Raw genomic sequence first — 12354 nt, 5'->3', positions numbered from 1 at the left:
TTAACTTTTCTTTAATCTTCCCCTCTCTGGCAAACGGAAAAATCAAACGGTAATTGTCTGGGTGATCTCATTATTGTCAACAAAATCCCCGCCTTGAAGTCAGAATCCGCTGAAACGCTGACACATTAGACACAAAAGGAAACCGTGCTTGCATCTTGTTCAATAAATAAATAAGGCTGGCGGGAGCTCGGCGCGGGCCTGGCACGCGGAGGGGCCGGGCTGTCGGAAATGCCGGGACCGCCAGGCAGAGCGGTAGGACCTGGGAACCGCGGCCTCCGGGAAGGACGGGGGCCGCGGGGGTGGACGTCCTACCCCTTCTGCCTGTGTCAGTCCAGGCCCCGGCGGCAAACAGATGGCATCTTCCAGAGGGACGGCGAGGGGACTTTGTGACCGGGCCATGCACGCGGGAAGGGGAATGGACATGGGCCGCGAGGCACCCTGAGAGGACCGAGCACCAGTGGTGAGCGGTTACCCCAGCGAGGCCCGAAAGCGCTAAGATTCGGAGCAGGTACCAGAACCCAGAAGGGGTGAGCTCTGGAGAGGCCGCCAGGTAGGAGCTGAGGCCCGGCAGGGAGAGACGCAGGGAATGAACGGCTTGACTGATCCCTGGGTGCCACGTCCTGTTAGCCAAACACAAGCCAAAGGGGGGTGGGAGGGGGGAGCCCCCCCCATCCCCCCTGGGACACCACCCACAGCATGCCACACCGGGGCCAACCTCAGCCCCTGCCCGCCCAGAGATGGGAAGCCCACCCTGGCCTCCCCCTGCAGGCAGCCCATCCACGTTTGAAACATTCCACACCCCAGTTCCCGGCAAAACCAAGTTCAGGGTGTGGGGAGCAAGGCACACACATACTAGGGCGTGAGCTGTAGTTTAAGGTCAGGAGGGGGAGTCTGGGAAGGCCGGGGCAGAGCTGGCTAGGAGGCCTGCTTCCCTGTCAAGGCAGAAAAAAATAACGGTATCTCCCGTTTGATCCCCTTTTGATGCCTCCTGGTCTTGATTTTTCTGCCCTCGTATCAGAATCCTAAAAAAAAATAAATAAATAACAATGTCACGGCAACAGATTGCTGATCACCCTTATGGAAAACGAGATACTTTAGGGGACTGAGGTATGATGGGGGTGTCTCCTCCCTGCTCCCTTCCTCTCTGGGACGTTGCAGGTTTGCGGGGATAGACCAGGCCTCAGGAGAGGTCCCACGTCCTGCCTGCACACAGGGCTCGGTGTTGACTTTGTGCCCTCTGACCTCCATTTCGCTCTGCCCCACGAGGCAGCCGTGGAGGGGGTGGCGGGAGGGACAGGCATCCGGAGACCCGAGTTCCCACCTGCCTCTGCCACTTCCTGGTTGTGTGACCCTGAACAAACCTTTCCCTGCTCTCAGCCTCAGTGTCCCCATCTTACAAGGGAAGGACACTTTGATTCGGATCTCCACCAGCTTAAGGCCCCAACGTGGAGAAGAGTGCCCTCCCTCACTCTGCAGAATCCCCCTCCTTCCCCCAACTCCCTTCTATCCAAAAAGGAGCCGCTGGCTGCTTCTATACTGAAAAGTCTCATCTTATTTTTTGTGAAAAAATTCCCGCAAGCGCTTTGGATTTTTGCAAAGAGCCTCTTGCGTGTTTCACATTTGGCAATTTGCAGACAGCGCCCCCTGTCTTGCCTGCTCAGCCGGAGCCCGTGCAGAAGGAACGAGGGAGGACCCAGGCATCCCTGACCCACTCCTCAGCCCAGAGACTTTCCGGATCCCCCCCCCCCCATCCCTCCTCCCTTGTGCCATCGCTGCATGTCTTTGGCAAGATGGTTCCCCTCTCTGAACCTCAGTTTCCTCATCTGTAAAATTGGGGTACTCATAGTAACTATATGACTGACAGTACATATAGCACTGGCTTGATGCCGGGCTCACGGTCTGTCCTTCTGTCTGTCCACAGACAGCTACTGAGTTACCAGCCTCAAGTTCTGCCCTCCTGGGAGGCTTGGTGCACTTGGATTTCCTCCGCAAAACCAGATGGTTCTGACGCTTGCCCGTCCAGTCCCTACGTGGGCCTCCCACACGCCATTCCCCGTCTTCTCATACACCGGCAGGAAAAATCCTCCCCGGGAGACTATGGAAATGAGGCTGAAAAGCCTTCTACAAAATGCAAAGGACCTCATGCTTCTAAGGAACTAAGAAAATATGTTTATCTTTTCATCTATCTGTGCCTTGTCACCTTGAACAGGTTCTAAACTCTTTGAGGGTAGAAAATAAAGGCAGGAAACTAATGTTTATTGAACACTGTGGGAGACACTGAGTTCTCCCCGGTACCTGGTTCACTTTTCCTCCCCAAACACACAGAAAACTGTATATCCCAATGTCCTTGTTGTTAGATGAAGCCATGTAAGTAGTTCTGTGCAATTAATTGAGGGCAAAAGGGCTCTTCCCAATTCTTTAGCTAAACTCTTCCCCTGCCACAGTGAACATGGGGGCTTCTTGTTGAAATGGGGGAACCAGAATTTGATCTTCTGGATCACGTATCACACGCATGGGGGAAAGCTGCCCTGGGGAGTGGCCTAGGTCTACAGCAAACCTTATAAGAGTGAAAAATAAACTCAGTCTGTTGCGCATCCAACTTTGGCTCAGGTCGTGATCTCACAGTTTGTGAGTTTGAGCCCCGAATTGGGCTGTTGTCAGTGCAGAGCCCACTTCAGATCATCTGTCCCCCTCGGCTCTGTCCCTCCCCCACTCATATTCTCTCTTTCAAAAATAAATAAGCATTAAAAAGAAAAAAAAAACTTCTGTTGTGTTAAGCTACTGAGCTTTGGGGGGTGTTTGTTACTGCAGCATAATTTCACCTGGACTGACTGATACAAACACTATTAGGTGCAAGTATGTTCATATACATTATTACCTCACTTAATTCTCACCACTCTTAAAGTAGGTATCTTATTATTATTATTATCATCATCATCATCTCTGTTTTCCAGATGAGGAAACAGACAGACTCAGACATGTTAGGTCACTGGCCCAAAGTCAATAAGAGGTAGGTAGACCCAGGGGTAGAACCCAGGTTTGTTTGCCTCCTGAGCTCTGGGTCTTAACAAGTAGGCTCCACCACCCAGAATGGGGAAACTGGGGAGGCAGGCATGTAAATGGCTAACTTGATATAGAAATGCCCCTGGTCAGTTTGGGGTCTTTGGTGAGTAAATCATCATCCTTCAAGTGTGGCCTTCAAGAGTCTGGGAAAAAATGTTCCCAGCTAAAAGTAGCTACAGCAGAGGGTCCCAGCCAAAGTCCAGCCAGAGGCTGGCAGACTTCTCCGATGGCTTGAAATTCCTGCTGGCCGGGGTTCCACTGGCATGGAAGTGTTTATGCTTGCCTCAAATTAGTTCTCCCACGCCTTCCAGGGCCCTAGCCCGTATTTGGGATGGAAAAGGGAAAATGAATCCCCATGGGGATTCAAAGGCATCAGAAAAATTCCACAGGGGCCGCAGCATCTCCACACGGGGACCAGGGCTCCAAGCAGTAGCATCTCTGGGGCTTCATACCTGGACTCTTTGCGTAGCAGGGCGGCCGGCCCGCAGGACAGGAATGCCCTCACACACTAGTTCAGAAGAAAGGCACTTTTGGAAGGACCCTTATGAGGGCGAGCACACTTCCACAGCCAAATTAAGTGCAGGAATCAAGAAAGAAGAGAAGATCTAACTGTTGTTTCTTGTCCGTTGAAAGTGGGCCTTTCTTTCTCCCTTCGAGAAGGTGCTATGGGATTGGATTCCTTTGGCTGTGAGAAGCAGACACCCCAAATAAAAGCATCTCCGTGGAAAGAAAAATTCCCAGAAGACCATGCCGCATGTACCCTTTTATGATGCCTAAAAGCAGGCAAAACAAAGTAACGTACTGTTTGGCCGTGCATTTATATCGGACAAAACCACACGCACGCACACACACACACACACACACACACACACACAGGAATAATAAATATAAAATTCAGGGCACTACTCAACAGGGGGGCTCCGGGGTGGGGTGATCAGGGGGCTAGTTCGAGAGAGAAACACGTACCAGGGAGTAACTACAATGGGCAATATTCGAGTTCTTGAGTTTTGAGTTGAGCGACGGGTTCCTGGATGTTCGTTATATTAATAAATATACCAGTGGCATGTCATAAACCAAGGCTTGTGATTAATTCAATTCTGTCTACCTGTTAACTTAGCTCTGTCCTTAAAGGAGGCCTAAATAACAACACTAATATACCACTTCCTGGGTGCTAGATGCTATAATAATCGCTTCACACATGCAAACCCATTTATACCTCCCAGCAGCCTTACAAGGTGGATCTTATTCTACACTCATTTTACAGACGAGGAAACTGAGGCAAGAGAGGTTAAGCGTCTCGCCCAGGGTCACACACCTAATGAGTGGTAGGTAGCTAGGCTTCAGAGGCGTCACTCTTGGTCGCTACACCGATGAGGATGTTGACACCTCGTATAACCACAAGCCCAGAGTGGAGCCATTTGCAGGGTGGGTCAGTTCCGTGGCTCGGCGACATCATCAAAGATGCCGCCGTCACCGCATCCCGCACGGCCACGATGTCCTTGCGTTTTCAGGCAGTCACGTGCAGTTTGGTAAAAAGAGTAATTTCCTCCGGTGTGCGGCGTTTCATTGGGGAGGAAATCCTTTTCCAGATCTAACTTTTGGGACTGAGCTGAGTCCCACGCCCAGACTCAAACCGATCATGGGCCACACTAATGGGGTTAGAACATTCACAGTTCACCCCGAGACCGCGAGGGTAGGAGGGAACGGCTGATGGGGGAGGGCAGTCAAGAGTGTTGGCCTCCACCTCTGCTTGGGGTCGTCCCCAAGGGTTCTGAGAGGAAAAGCTGGGTGACCCCACTTGGACTGTGAGCTCCCTGGACAGAATCCTTGTCTGTTGCCCTGCACTGCCTGTCTCCTGCCCAGTCAAGGCCCATTAAATGGCAGACACACAGGTGTAGTGGATGCGTCAGTCCTGGAGACCATCCCCCTCACGGTCCCCTGCTGAGGGAAGAGGGGACACACCGTCCCTGGAGCACAGGTAGCTGACGTCTGTCTCACCCTGCCTCTGACCAGAGACGATTGGCTGAGGGTCGATCACCTGACCTAAGGAAAGCTATCCCACAGACTAGCAAATAGCCTGTGGTACATCGCAACACAAAGATCTCCCAAAAAGGTGGACTAGTGGGTGTCCGAGCCCAGATTCCCCAGAAAGCTGAGCCTGCGTCAAAGCTTACCTGCTAACGTGTGACTGACAGACACAATCCCGGGGAAGCAAGAATGACGGGCAATGGTAAGTGAAGCCGGGAAGGGGGGTGAGTAGATCCCCCTTCAGAAGTGGAGAACTTACTCCCCAGCTCTGGGAGTGCGGGGGGCAGGTGGCCCCCAACTGTCCGCCCTCTTAGGAATTGCTCTCCTGAAGTCCCCTGTCCCCTGGTTACACCCCCTTCCGGGAGCAGCCCCATCGCTGGCTGATCAGCAGAGGGGCAGAGAGGCCCTGTCCCTCACTCACCCCGACTCAGGACAACTCCGAAGGGTGTCACCAGCCTCGGGTCTCCCACTGAGACTGCATCACCCCCCACTTCTCCTTGAGTCCGACCTGCTGGTCTACAGGCCGGGACCCCGAGTGCACGCCCAGTAAACTTCCCGCAGAGGGAAGGGAACCCAGAGGGGCAGAAGGAAAGCAAAATTCAAACGTGAGCGTGACCTAGCTGGTCCCGGCTTCCCGAAAAATCCAGCAGAGTGACATCTTCACAGAGGACCCGTGGAAGAAGACCCATCTCAGAAAAGTCTGTGGAAGCGAGGACGGTGGGAAACTTCTGCCTCCTGACTCTCACTCGTCCAGGTTTGCCTCTTCCGTGTGCCACTCGGCCCCTCCAGGCAGCTGCCAGCGCCTCCGTGGGCACCGTTGGATCCGCGCGGGAGCTGCTCCCTTCCCCACCTGGGCAAGTACAGAGGAGGCCATGCCACAGCCCGAGCTTTGCCCCCAGGGTCGCCGAGACAGCTAGCGGTGCCAAGAGATGCGATGACAAGAGATGGTGGCCGGGGCTTCCCACGCGCCAGAGCGGCTGGGGCCACTCCGGCTGGGGACGGAGCAAGGGACCCAGGGCCAAAAGCAGATGGGGTCATATGGATCTGGTCGAGGCCTGGTACACGGAGCCAATCTGAGTCCCTGCTCTGGACTGGGGGGCATGAGGGGAAAGTCCGCGAAGAGCAGGAGAGTCGCCTTCAGGGTACTTCTTCTGGGCGGAGGAGCCTGGGCCCCATGCTGAGGGGACAGACAGACACCTATGGGACAGCCACCTGGCACCCTGAATGCCCTTCCCGTCCCAAGGCACTCAGCGGAGCAGCGACCGTTCCTATTCTTAGAGCGTCATGAGATTTTATTGAGGTCACTTGAGGGGCTCTATCTCTTGTGGCCACAGCAGCCTCGTGAAGAAAGCAGGGGGGCCTGAGTCTCCACCTCCCGCTTCTAGAGGAGTCCAGCGAGAGCCAGGCCCCGGATTTAAGTTGGACGGTTGGGGAAAGAGACTCGCTCTGCAGAGTGTGCCGCGAAGTTTTTCCTCCAAGCGCGGCTCCGTCTATCTTGGCGACCCCTGAGGCGGCCCTGAAGCCACTGGGGTTGGGTGGGAGAGGAGACCACTGGAAAGCCAGGGAGGAAGCCACCACCGCGGCAGCCACAGTGAAGAGAGCACTGGAGAAAGAACCCAGATGAAGAGGGAAACCAGACTCAGTACAAGAGTCGCCCCTTATCCACGGGGAAGATGTTCCAAGACCCCCTGTGGACGCCTGGAACCGTGGAGATACCGAACCCTACGTACTCGGTTGGGTGTCTGACTTTGGCTCAGGTCATGATCTCACAGCTTGTGAATTCGAGCCCCACGTCAGGCTCTGTGCTGCCAGCTCGAAGCCTGCAGCCTGCTTCCGATTCTGTGTCTCCCTCTCTCTCTGCCCCTCATGCTCTCTTTCTCTCTCTCTCTCTCTCTCTCCTTCAAAAATAAATAAACATGAAAAAAAATAGAAGTTAGGCACAGTAAGAGATTAGCAACCATAACTAATGATCAAATAGAACAATTATAACAGTTTACTGTAATAAAAGTTATGTGAAGGTGCTCTCTCTCTCTCTCTCTCTCAAAATATCTATTGTGCTGGGTTCTCACCCTTCCTGTGATGATGTGAGATGATAAAATGCCTACTGATGAGAAGAAGTGAGGTGACTGATGTAGGCATTGTGAGCTAGTGTTAGGCTAACTATCGACCTTCCTATGACATGTCAGGAGGAGGACCATTTGCTTGCAGAACGTGGTTGACCGCGAGTAACTGATACCGCAGAAAGCAAAAATGACCATAAGGGGTGGGGGGTGGGGGGATGCGTTTCAGCCTTGAGCCTTTTTATCTACATTCCTTCTTCTGTCAAAAATTACCCTTCCGAACCCTTGTGCACTGTGGGTGGGAATGTGAATGGCACAGCCGCTCTGGAAAACAGTACGGAGGTTCCTCAAGCAATGAAAAATAGAAATACCCTATAATCCAGCTTCTGTGTACCTACCCAAAGGAAACGAAATCACTATCTGGAAGGGATGTCTGCACTCCCATGTTCACTAAAGCATGATTCACAGTAGCCAAGACACGGAGGTAACATAGGCATCAGTCAACAGGTAAATGGATAGAGAAAACATGAATGTTAGTGAGAAGGCATAAACTTTTGGTTGTTAAGATGAGTAAGTTCCGAGGATCTAATGTATAGCATGGTGGTTCTAGTTGATCAAACTGTGTAATATATCTGAAATTTGCTAAGAAAGGAGATCTTAACCATTCTCATACACACACGCACAGACACACACATGCACAGGTGACCATGTGAGGTGATGGACCTATGAATTAACCTGATGGTGGGGATCTTTTCACAGTACACACATATCAAATCATCATGTTGTACACTTTAAATATCTTACATTTGTTGTCAATTATACCTCAGTAAGGCTGGAAAAAAAAAATTACCCTTCCTCAGCACCTGTCCTTTGGGGCCCTCATAGGAGATTAAAACCAAGCTAGAAATAAACAATCCAATTTATTTCTTTAAAACAATCCACTTTGGGGGCACCTGGGTGGCTCAGTCGGTTAGGCATCAGACTTCGGCTCAGGTCATGATCTCGCGGTCCGTGGGTTCGAGCCCCGTGTCGGGCCCTGTGCTGACAGCTCGGAGCCTGGAGCCTGCTTCGGATTCTGTGTCTCCCTCATGTCTCTGCCCCTCCCCGCCTCACACTCTGTCTCTCTCTATCTCTTAAAAATGAATACACATTAAAAAAAGTTTTTAAACGATCGACTTCAAAAATGAGTTAAGGGCTTGAGTAGATATTTCTCGAAAGAATATGTACAAATAGCCAATAAGCACACAAAGAGATGCTCAACATCACCAATCATTAGGGAACTGCAAATCAAGACCACAACGACATGCTACTTGATATTATTAGAATGGCTGTTATCAAAAATAAAAAAAAAAAAAGAAGTAAAACAAGTGTGGTAGGGATGGGGTAAAACAGGAGGCCGTGCGCATTGCTGTTGGCAATGTAAAAACAGTGCAGCTGCTTTGCAAGACGGTAGGAAAATCCTCAAAAATTAAACATAGAATGACCATATGATCCAGAAATTCTACTTCCGGGTATTTCCCCAAGAGAAGTGAACACAGAGACTCAAACAGACGTTGGGACACCCATGTTCATAGCAGCAATATTTACCATAGCAAAATGCAGAAGCGACCCCAGTGTCCTTCAGCAGACAAATGGATAAGCAAAATGGGGAATGTGTGTACAATGGAATATTATTCAGCCTTAGGAAAGAAATTCTGACACCTGCTACAACATGGGTGAATCTTAAAGACACAGGCACTATGGTAAGTGAAACTAGCGAGTCACAACAGGACAAATGCTCTAGGTTTCTACTCATATGAGGTACTTAGAGTAGTCAGATTCATAGAGACAGAAAGAATGATGGTTTCCAGGAGATGAGGAGGGGAAGGTGAGAAAGGGGAGTTAGTGTTCCATCGGGACAGAGTTTCGCTTAGGTAAGATGAAAAAGTTTGGGAGACCGATGGTGGGGATGGTGGTGTGTGTATCGAATACCACAGAACTGTGCACTTAAAAATGGCTGTCATGGGCGCCCCTGGGTGGCTCTATCGGTTGAGAGTCTGACTTCGGCTCAGGTCATGATCTCTCGGTCCAAGAGTTCGAGCCCCGTGTCAGGCTCTGTGCTGACAGCTCAGAGCCTGGAGCCTGCTTAGGATTCTGTCTCTGTCTCTGTCTCTGTCTCTCTCTCTCTCTGGCCTTCCTCCACTGATACTCTGTCTCTCTTTCTCAAAAATAAATAAACATAAAACAATTTTTTCAATGGTTGTCATGGTACATTTTATGTTATGTGCCTTTTACCACACACACCAAAAAAGGAGACTATTTGGTCAAGTGCGAGGCCACTGTGCCCTCATTAATTGTGTAGATGAGGCTGAGCAGAGAAAGAACAGCTGTGACAGCAGAGGCAAGAGGAGAACTTAGGTGTCCTGACACTCCAACCTTCAGCCCTGGCCCTTCAATTCAAGATTCTGAACTCTGTGACCAGCATCCCGACGCACGTCTCTACACAAGACCCTGCCCTTCCAAGGCTCTGGAGATCCACCACCTGGATCACTGACCCATATTCCCATAAAGAAAGGGACAGGCGTAGGAGATTCACAGCTCCAGGCGGTAGGTAGGTATGCCAAGACATAGCCCAAGCTTTACCAGAATGTTCCTTAACGTGAAAAACCTTGGAAGTTCCCCTGTTGCAATTCTGACCACAAATCCCTCATGGCACCCTGTTGGCAATTCATCGAGGAGTTGCGTGGATTTGACGCCTGTCTCAGCAAATGTGGTCTGACTCTCGGCTTCTCTAGCCAGACTGCAAGACTGCCTGCTTTCAGAACCTATCTCAGAGCATCTCTCTGACATCTACACTGGGATGGCAAAAAGTTGGCACATGGACCACTATACACCCTCCGCTGCCCATGGTAGGCATCACTAATCAATCAAGAGTCTATTCCCCACAGAGCAAGGTAAATGCCCCTGAATCATATCGTCATAGCCTCCAGCTGTCCAATCACTCAGCAGTGGCACCTGAGGTAAGATCCAGTTGCCAGTCACCATCTATGCCAATCAAACACATTCTAGACTTTTGGGAAGATCCCTTCTATCTTGACCTCAATTTCTTCACCTCTAATGTGAAATGATTTTTATGTCCCTGCCAGCCCTGCCATCCAATGAATTCTATTAATGATGGACTGAACAATTCTATATTGTGGATGGCAGAGAGAAATTCCATAGGTTTCAAATGAAATTCTATGGTGTTTTTACTTTTTTTGGGGGGGGGCAATAGATCTGGCCTCCTCGTTTTATTTGCATCAGGGTAGGTCGTGAAGCCAGACATCGGGACCTGATTGTGCTCCTAGCCAGCGAGGTCACCAGTGCTTTCTGGGAGCCATTTCCCAATTCCTGGAAGGCCCCAGAGCCAAGTTGGTTCCTAACACTTCTCTTCGAAAACCTCCCAGAAGGAGAGAGTTAGGATTAACATTTCTGTCCCTCACATTGCCTCCCACATGGCACCCGACTTTGTCCTCTGTCCTGGAAGGGCGGCTATGTCCCTGCAATGGCGCACACATAGTGTTTCTCATGTGCCTGCCGGCCAGCCATCCAGCCAGCCAGCCGGGCGGCCCTCTCCACCCAGCCCCTGGCCAGCCAGCCAGGCTGCATCAGAGGGAGGGGAGAGGACAGGGCCGCCACTTGCCACCGCGCACTATAAAAGAGAGAGTATTAAATCTTGGCCCCCATCAGAGAACTGCCTTAATTAGGGTGGCGCCGAGCAGGACGCTGTAATTAACTGTGTGTCTGCGTTTCCATTTGAAACATCCATTTCCAGATCTTTGTGATCCAGTCTTCCAAGGGAAGCTCAGCCAGAAGCTCGGCACCCGCGGCCTCAGAGGGGAGGGATGGCCGCTTTCCCTGCTCTTTCCTCTCCTTGCCCCCCTCAGGGTGAGTCTCTGGAGGTGGGAGCCGAGGGTCCTTCTGATAAGGGTGTTTATTGTGGGCTCAGCGCTACTGTCTCCCAAAGCGAGGGAACGGTGTCAGCGCAGGTAAGATGTCCGTTAGTTTTGTTTGGCCAGCAACCATCATTCCAGTAACTTTTATTTTCTTTGCAACAACAGCTCTAGGGACGGGCCATCTGTAGCTCTAGGTCCATGATCTAGGCCGGCCAATCAGAGTGTACATCCCCTGGCCAATCAGAGTGTACCTCCCCTGGCCACAGTGATTGGCTCAGAATTGGTCATGTGACCGATGCTGAGCCAATAAGTGTCTGTGGCAGGACTCTGGCTGGAATAATTGAGGAAATGGGTATTTGGTGCTGGGGGCATGTTTGCTGCCTCGATGGGAGAGTCCGCCTGAAGATAAGGCCAAATTGGAAAAGGTATTTTTAAAAGATGAAGGGTGACAGAGAGAGAGAGAGAGAACTGATGACATCCTTTTAAATAACTGAATTCAGCCATACCTGAAGCAAAATACTTGGCAGAATTTTAATTATGTGAGAGGCAATACATTCCCCATTTTTGTTCATGGCGACTAGAACAGAACGTCACCTGCAAGGTAAAGAGATCTGGTTCAAACAGGTCACTGCATGGGTTCCATGAAATGCGGTCAACACGGATGTACTACACATCCGTGGTATGCCAGGCAGCGTGGAGAATACACCAGTAGACAAGAGTGGGCACCCAACCTTAGGGAGCTTCTGGCCTCATGGGGATGAGGAGACGTTAAGGGTAAAACCAGACTCACTGTTCTAGTGCCCCCCACGCACTGACGGCTTATCTTCCTTCTGGGTAACTTGAAGCACCGCCTGTAGAGGAGAGTGTCGTCTCTTTATTGGACAGCTGCTCTTGTGTCTACCCAGGAAGCAGTCCCTCTTAATCTGACCACAGTTCCTTGTGCCCGAGTGACTGGTGTGGAGTCACTTGTATGAATCAGCCCCTGGTTCCTAGAGTGGCCACATAACCAGATCTGAATCCTTAAGACGCTATGCCCCCAGCCACAGTGACTAATGTAGGAATGCGCACAGGAATCAAAGTAGACTCATCATCATCATCAATCCTGGAGCTTTTTCTGGAATTGGTGGGGAAAAGATATTATTTTCCCTGGAGGTGCTAAGTAGGATATGGGCCTGATGCTACGGTTAGGGAGCACTCTCTGAGAATGAAGACAACAGAGAGGAAATTAGAGCCAAGAGAAAGACAATCAGAGAGTCTCTGTCCTGATAGCAAATATAGTTTGAGCACCT

This window comes from Felis catus, chromosome E2, assembly GCF_018350175.1.
Source record: "Felis catus isolate Fca126 chromosome E2, F.catus_Fca126_mat1.0, whole genome shotgun sequence".
In the NCBI taxonomy this organism is placed as follows: Eukaryota; Metazoa; Chordata; class Mammalia; order Carnivora; family Felidae; genus Felis; species Felis catus.
Note: the sequence above shows the minus strand (reverse complement) of the source record.